Source organism: Epinephelus moara, chromosome 4 (assembly GCF_006386435.1).
Source record: "Epinephelus moara isolate mb chromosome 4, YSFRI_EMoa_1.0, whole genome shotgun sequence".
NCBI lineage: Eukaryota > Metazoa > Chordata > Actinopteri > Perciformes > Serranidae > Epinephelus > Epinephelus moara.
The window spans coordinates 24,176,313-24,183,062 of NC_065509.1; positions in this window are offsets into that span (position 1 = coordinate 24,176,313).

Here is a 6,750-nt window from a genome sequence, read left to right on the forward strand (position 1 = left end):
CATTTAACACACTGTGGTCACCTGGGAAACACTGGCCTTCGAAATGCTAATGCTAATGCACCCTAATTATCACTTGGTTTGACTCACCTGTTCAAACTCAACTGGCAAACACTCCAATCATGTGTCAGAGCAGCATGAAGAATGGAGGAAGGCCTGCGAAAAAATATTTCTTTTGCACTCAGTTCAGTCACCTGAACATTATACTGTAAGGCTCACCCACACCTTTATTTCCAGTAGATGAGATTTCTGCAGTGGTCTCTTGTAGGACTTTCAAAACATTACTCAGAATGCTGCTGCTGCTATGAGGGTCTTGACAAAAACTAGGAAATATGACCACATTACTCCAGTTCCAAAATCCTTACAATGGCTACCTCAGAGAACTGATTCCCAAATCTTGCTGCTTGTGTATAAATCACCCTGTAGCTCAGCGCCCAAATATGTTTGTATATATCTCTGACATGCTTGTGACATATGAACCTTCCAGGACCCCGAGGACATCTGGAGCTGGCCTGTTGACTGTCCCAAGAGTCAGAACAAAACATGGTGAAGCAGTGTTTTGTTATCATCCAGCACAAAGCTGGAATAACCCCCCAGATGATGTTAGACATGCCCCGACTCTGACCGCTGTTAAGTCAAAGCTAAAAACACTCCTCCCTGTAGTGACTGCAACCTTACTTTTAAACTCAATTTTAAATCATTTTAAATAATCTTTTTTTATCTTTGCAGCTCTTGTCTGCACTTTTGCTATTTTAATGGTGATTTTTAATAGATTTTTAAAAATAAAATAGAAATTAACTAAATAAATGAACTTTTATTATCTTTTCTCTTTGCTCTTTTATTATAAATCTGTATCCTTTGTTATGTTGTATATTTGTTTCTCTATTGAAGCACTTTGAATTGTCCTTGTGAGTGAAATGTGCTATACAGTGCTGTAGTGTTTCTTATTTTACTTACAGTATCAGTACAGTGAGTTTTACCAAAAAAGGTGACAGTTGTGTATTCTCAGAACTCTGAAAATGTTGCAGTATCAAGTTTAGTAACAGTATGACTCTGGGCAATTGGGTTGTGAGTTTGGCCCACTTGAAGCTTGTTAGAAAAACATATGTGCATTGTACACTATGCTGATATGACGATTGTGTCAATGCAATATTTATATGATATATTCAAAGTATTGTATTGCAATATGGCAACGTTTTTTGTACTGTATGTACCAAAAAAACGCAGCCAAAAGCAGAAAAACGGAAACAATTTCTACCCAGTTTTATACATTTGAATATGTGACATGGTCTCATGAAATCAAAACATATGTGAAGAATATTTTGATGGTGGTGTTTTAAATTTATCACACCAGTTTTTAAAGTTATGTAGGTGATATTCATATGATGGCTGTGTTTATCATTTTAGTTGAAAGACTCAGTTTTGAAAAGAGAGAACATGGTTTTGAGTGCAGTGTTTCATTTTGCAAGAGGTTTGTGGAGTTTTCACAAAATGGTCTCTTTTCAGTTTTGTGTTTCGAATTTTGAGAAATCGAGTCACAGTTTCTGGAAATGTGTTTAAACATTTGAAAAAACTGTAATTGAAAGAATGTATTCAGTCGACCACAAGTTTTTGGTGTTTTTTAAGTGTTGGAGCATTTTGCTAACAAAATGTGTCATTTTGGCCAACGACTTTCAGTTTGGGCCTGTGTGTGAGATGTTGCAAAAGAAAACTGAAAATGTAACTTCTGAATGGACAAATGTGTTCAGTTGCCCAGTTGCCAAAATAAAATGTGTGTTTTCTGCAAATCACAAATATGTTTCATTTGTACATTTCATACCTATTATATAAATATATAAATATAAAGTAATGTAGTATATGAGCCGACTGTCACGTGGAGGTGGGGGGATGGCAGATGGTGTCTCTCTTCGATGAGACACCTATGAAATTGCAGACCACTGTTAGAGACCAACAAACAACAAAACCAGTTGTGATTTAGTGAGTCATTGCTGTTTTCAGCTGCATTTAGGCACCAAACATGGGTGTTTTTTAGCTCTCCATAGCTGTTTATTCAGCACGGGTAATGCCACAGAAAGCTGTTTTGTGTTTTTTTACCGAGACATCACTGCTTTCCAGGAGTGATTGTACCCCCAAAACCAGGTATTTTAAGCCATAATATAATCTTTTCCTAATCATAACCAAGTGGTTTTTGCACCTGAACATAACCACGCGCTAACCACGGTGTTGTTGAAATATAAAGTGTTGATGTATCTGCTACATAATAATGTGAAACTGTAACATATCTGCCAAGAAAAATGGCAACTGGGTTGGAAATTATTTGCCAGGAGGCTTATTTTCAAATGTTGTGTCTTAGCCAGATGTTCGATTGGCCATTACAGCTAGGAATAAATAAACATGGCAAACATATGAAACAGCTGGGGCCGAGGAGGAGGGGTGTTGGTTGTGCTACATGCTTAAAGGAGCAATGCAAGAAACATAGCCTCAATCTTGTATCTCCATTCATGACACTTAAAAACATTTTGGGTGAACTGGCCTAATACGAATGCTCGATTCATGACAATCATGACTGATCATCATCATCAAATGTTTGTACTGACTGAAGGTATATTAACTGGCATGACTGCTGTTCAAATACTCTGTGGTAATGATATTCATTTCCACATGCTTCTTTGGGTGTCCACATCTCCTCACCATATGGTGCACCAACATGCCGGTCAGTTCCTGCCAAACACCAGGTTAGAATTTTAGTCATGTTCATGTGGTATGCAGGTGTAAAGTGGCAGGTTTTTACTGACAGCACACATCTACACTATCAAATATTTTTCCTTATCAGTGTTTGAGAATTCGCTTCACATGTTGTGCCTTTTTGTAGTATGGAGCTCCTACAGGGAAAAAGGTTTTGTTAGGGAAAGCAAGAATATTTCTTCTATCTATTTCTAAAAACACGTGGTTAGGTTTAGGGAACAAAAACACGCGGTTAGGTTTAGGGAACAAAAACACGTGGTTAGGTTTAGGGAACAAAAACACGCGGTTAGGTTTAAGAAACAAAAACACGCGGTTAGGTTTAGGGAACAAAAACACGCGGTTAGGTTTAGGGAACAAAAACACGCGGTTAGGTTTAAGAAACAAAAACACGCGGTTAGGTTTAGGGAACAAAAACACGCGGTTAGGTTTAGAAAAAAAAAAAAAACAGGGTTCGGCTTTAGAATCTTACGGGATGCGAACACTGCTCTCTTGGGTAAAAGTCTGTGTTTCTTGGACCCATTCAACACCCCTCCTGCGCACCCCTGTTGGACTTTTTACGCCTTAACTTTTATCCTTGTCCCGCCACGTTTCCCCCATCATGCCGACATTAAAGGATGCCTTTTTTCGTTGGTTTCTGACGCCACAAGTCACTGCCCAAGGACTTCGACGACTTCAAAGTGTGACTGGGGCTCCTTGAGCAGCAGTCTTTGAAACTATTGATATGTCATAAGAACCAGAACCTGTATTAATTATTCTGGGTGTATCTGAAGCATTAAGACAACTCTCCATTGACCAACACATATTCGAGCTGCTGTGTAATACTCCAGATGACACTGGGATAGGTTGCCAGATAATCACAGGGCTGACACAGAGACAGACAAACATTCACACCTACAGGCAATTTAGAGTCACCAATTGACCTAAGGTGCATGTCTTTGGACTGTGGGAGGAAACCAGAGTACCCGGAGAAAACCCACACTGACGCGGGGAGAACATGCAAACTCTGTTCTGTACAATGAAAGTAGCGCTGACACTACAACATGATATCTGTTATTTCACCTTTGGCTTAATAAAATGAATCCTAAAAGCTGACAAAGAGTTTTAGATATTTCTTTTAATGAACACAGTGCTACCAGTCTCGTAGATACTAAACTGTAAAGCCCATTTCTATCAACAGCTTGTTCTCACCTCTGCTAAACATTTTGTGCACTCTCTTTTAGAAGTCAGCTGGTAGCACAGTACAGATTTCTCAACACACAGTTCTTCATCAAAAGTGTTGTTGTTCTCAGCTGTGATTTATAAACCGCCATCGCCATCAGTTGTGTGTTTGTGTGGGGGTGATGTTAATGAGTTTATGTTGCTCTCAGCACTCTTTTTCTGTTCCCTTTTTTTGTCTCTCTGTCTTTGTGTGTGAATCAGACCTTCTGTTCTCTTTTTCTTGTCTCCATACAGATCGCTGGCTGCAGAGTGACTCGTGTTTGTTCTGTTTGTTTTTGTGTGTTTAAAGGAAATAAAGAAAAGAAAAGAATTAAAAAAACACAATCAGAGTGTTATATAATTGTGATGCAGCATTTGGTCGCACAACCTGCTGCAACAACACCTCACAAATAGATCCGCTCTCGTCTATGGTTATATGTTCCCATGAGTATGTGCAACCTGCTGGTCCCTTTACTCTTAAGTTTGATTCGTCCATAGGTACAACGCGTGAACACAAAGAAATGCACCCTGGGACAGATAATACCCTCATGGCTGACTGGATGTCTGACACTGGAAACATCTGGCTGTGACAGAGTGTGTGTTGTTTGAGAGTTCATGAGTCTCTCGTGGCAGCTGGTTCACTGATAGGACACGACAAGCAGCACAACAGGGAAACACCTACACAGGAGTGGTACGTGTGTGTGTGTGTGTGTGTGTGTGTGCGTTTCACCTCTGGCGTGTTTTACATTAATGTTTTTATACTTAAGCAACTGAATACTTGTGTTTTGTTCCAGTGCTCAGTATCCATTAAAGGAACAGTTCACCCCAAAATCAAAAATACATTGTTTTTCTTGTAACTGTAGTGTCATTTATCAATCTAGATTGTTATGGTGTGAGGTGCAGAGTGTTGGAGATATCGGCCGTAGAGAGTCTTCCTTCTCTTGACGATAATGAAACCAGATGCTCAGCTTGTGATGACCTGGTTACTCAGGATAATCCACAGACCTTGATGTGGGCAGTTTCATGTAGTAGCCGTCATGAGCACGAGCAACACATTCTCACTCTGACCTCATCACAAATCAACGTTTGGTCATGGACTTTCCACGTAGAGATATGACTTGCAAGGTGCCCTTGGTTGTTGAAGGTCTGGGACGCAACCTGGTCTCACTCTGAAGTCGTTGAAATCCAGTGCTTGGGCAGTGACTTGCGGCGCCAGACACTGATGAAAAAAGCTGTCCTTTAACGTTGGCATAATACGCGGCTGGTCATCATTATAGTTTGGCATACAGTGGTGTCAGCTGCGGGACAAGAACAGAAGTTAGGGTGGCAAAAGCCTGAGTAGGGTGAGTGGGACGGATGGTGGATGGGTCCAACAAACACTGACCTTCATTCAGGAGAGTGGTGTTCGCGTCCCGTAAGATTATAAAGCCAAACCCTGTCCTTTTTATCTAAACCAGTGGGTTAGTTGTTGGAGGAAAAAAACATCAATTCAAACTGTTGTACCGACGTAGTGCGTTTATTTTGAAAGAAGACAATGCATGTAACAGGCAGAACTTGACACGGTGTCCCAGAACATCAACAACCAACACACCCAGGGTACCTTTCACGTCGTATGTGGATGTGGAAAGTTCATGACCAAACGTCGATATGTGACGAGGTCGGAGTGAGAATGTGTTGCTGAAACATGTCCAGTTGTGTCAAGAAGCTTTTATTGGTGTTTTTTTTAACAGGAGGAAGTGTTGCTATACACACTGCTACATGTAGCTACATGCTAACATCACGGACACATGTAATCTTGCTTGTTGCATGTTGTTCATTTCTTCCCATCTTAGGATCATATTCTTGTAGTTACATGTCTGGCTGTGTTAAGAAGCTTTTATTGGTGGTTGGTGGTTGGTGGTCGTGACGAGGACGGAGTGAGAATTTGTTTTCCCATGTCAACTTCTGCCAGTTACACGCACTGTCTATTTCCAAAATACACCTCCACTTTCACTGGAAATACGCGGTTTGCCTACAGTTTCTTTCAAAATAAATGCACTACGTTGGTACAATGATGCAAATTGAACACCTAGTTACATTTTGCCGACACATGCCATTTTTTCCTGTATTTTCTATACATGTATGTGCTAATAAACTAAATTAAACATAATGCACAACTGCATGTGTATAATTAAAATGCTGACAGAAGATAAACTTCACTGCACAGGTTTTTGTACTGTCCTGTGCAGCTGTTGTGCAGTAGAGGACAATACAGTATCACATAACGTGCCACAGTCAGTAACAGCAAATATGATTCTAGTCAAAGTGCTCACACTGGACCTACTGAATATATACCATGACTGATAATATGGCAAATGAATACATATAAACCAGATGCTGTAAGAACACAAACAACTGGAATATCATAATAGTCTTTTTTTCTCCATCACATGCCTGCTCTGTAGCTGGAGGGGCTGTTTAAATAACAGTGAAGCCCTCTCCTGTCGTGTAACCTCTAATAACATGATGTCCTGGTTTACTGCTCCTAATGGCGCTCTCCAGTGGACGAGCAACGACAGTGACATGAGAAACACAGCTGATCTCCCTCTATCTGCCAATTAAACTGTGGGCTAGTACTGTGTTACTGCAGGGCATGCAGCCCTCTGCAGGGAATAAGGTAGCAGTCTATTAGCAGCATGACATCCAGCCTTTAGCACACGGAACTATAATTACAGCACATCATAACTGTAGATATAGGCTAGTCAACCTAATGAGGAAATACAAATGCTGAAGTCATTATGAGTGTTCCTATAGGGGCTTTGTGAAATGTGC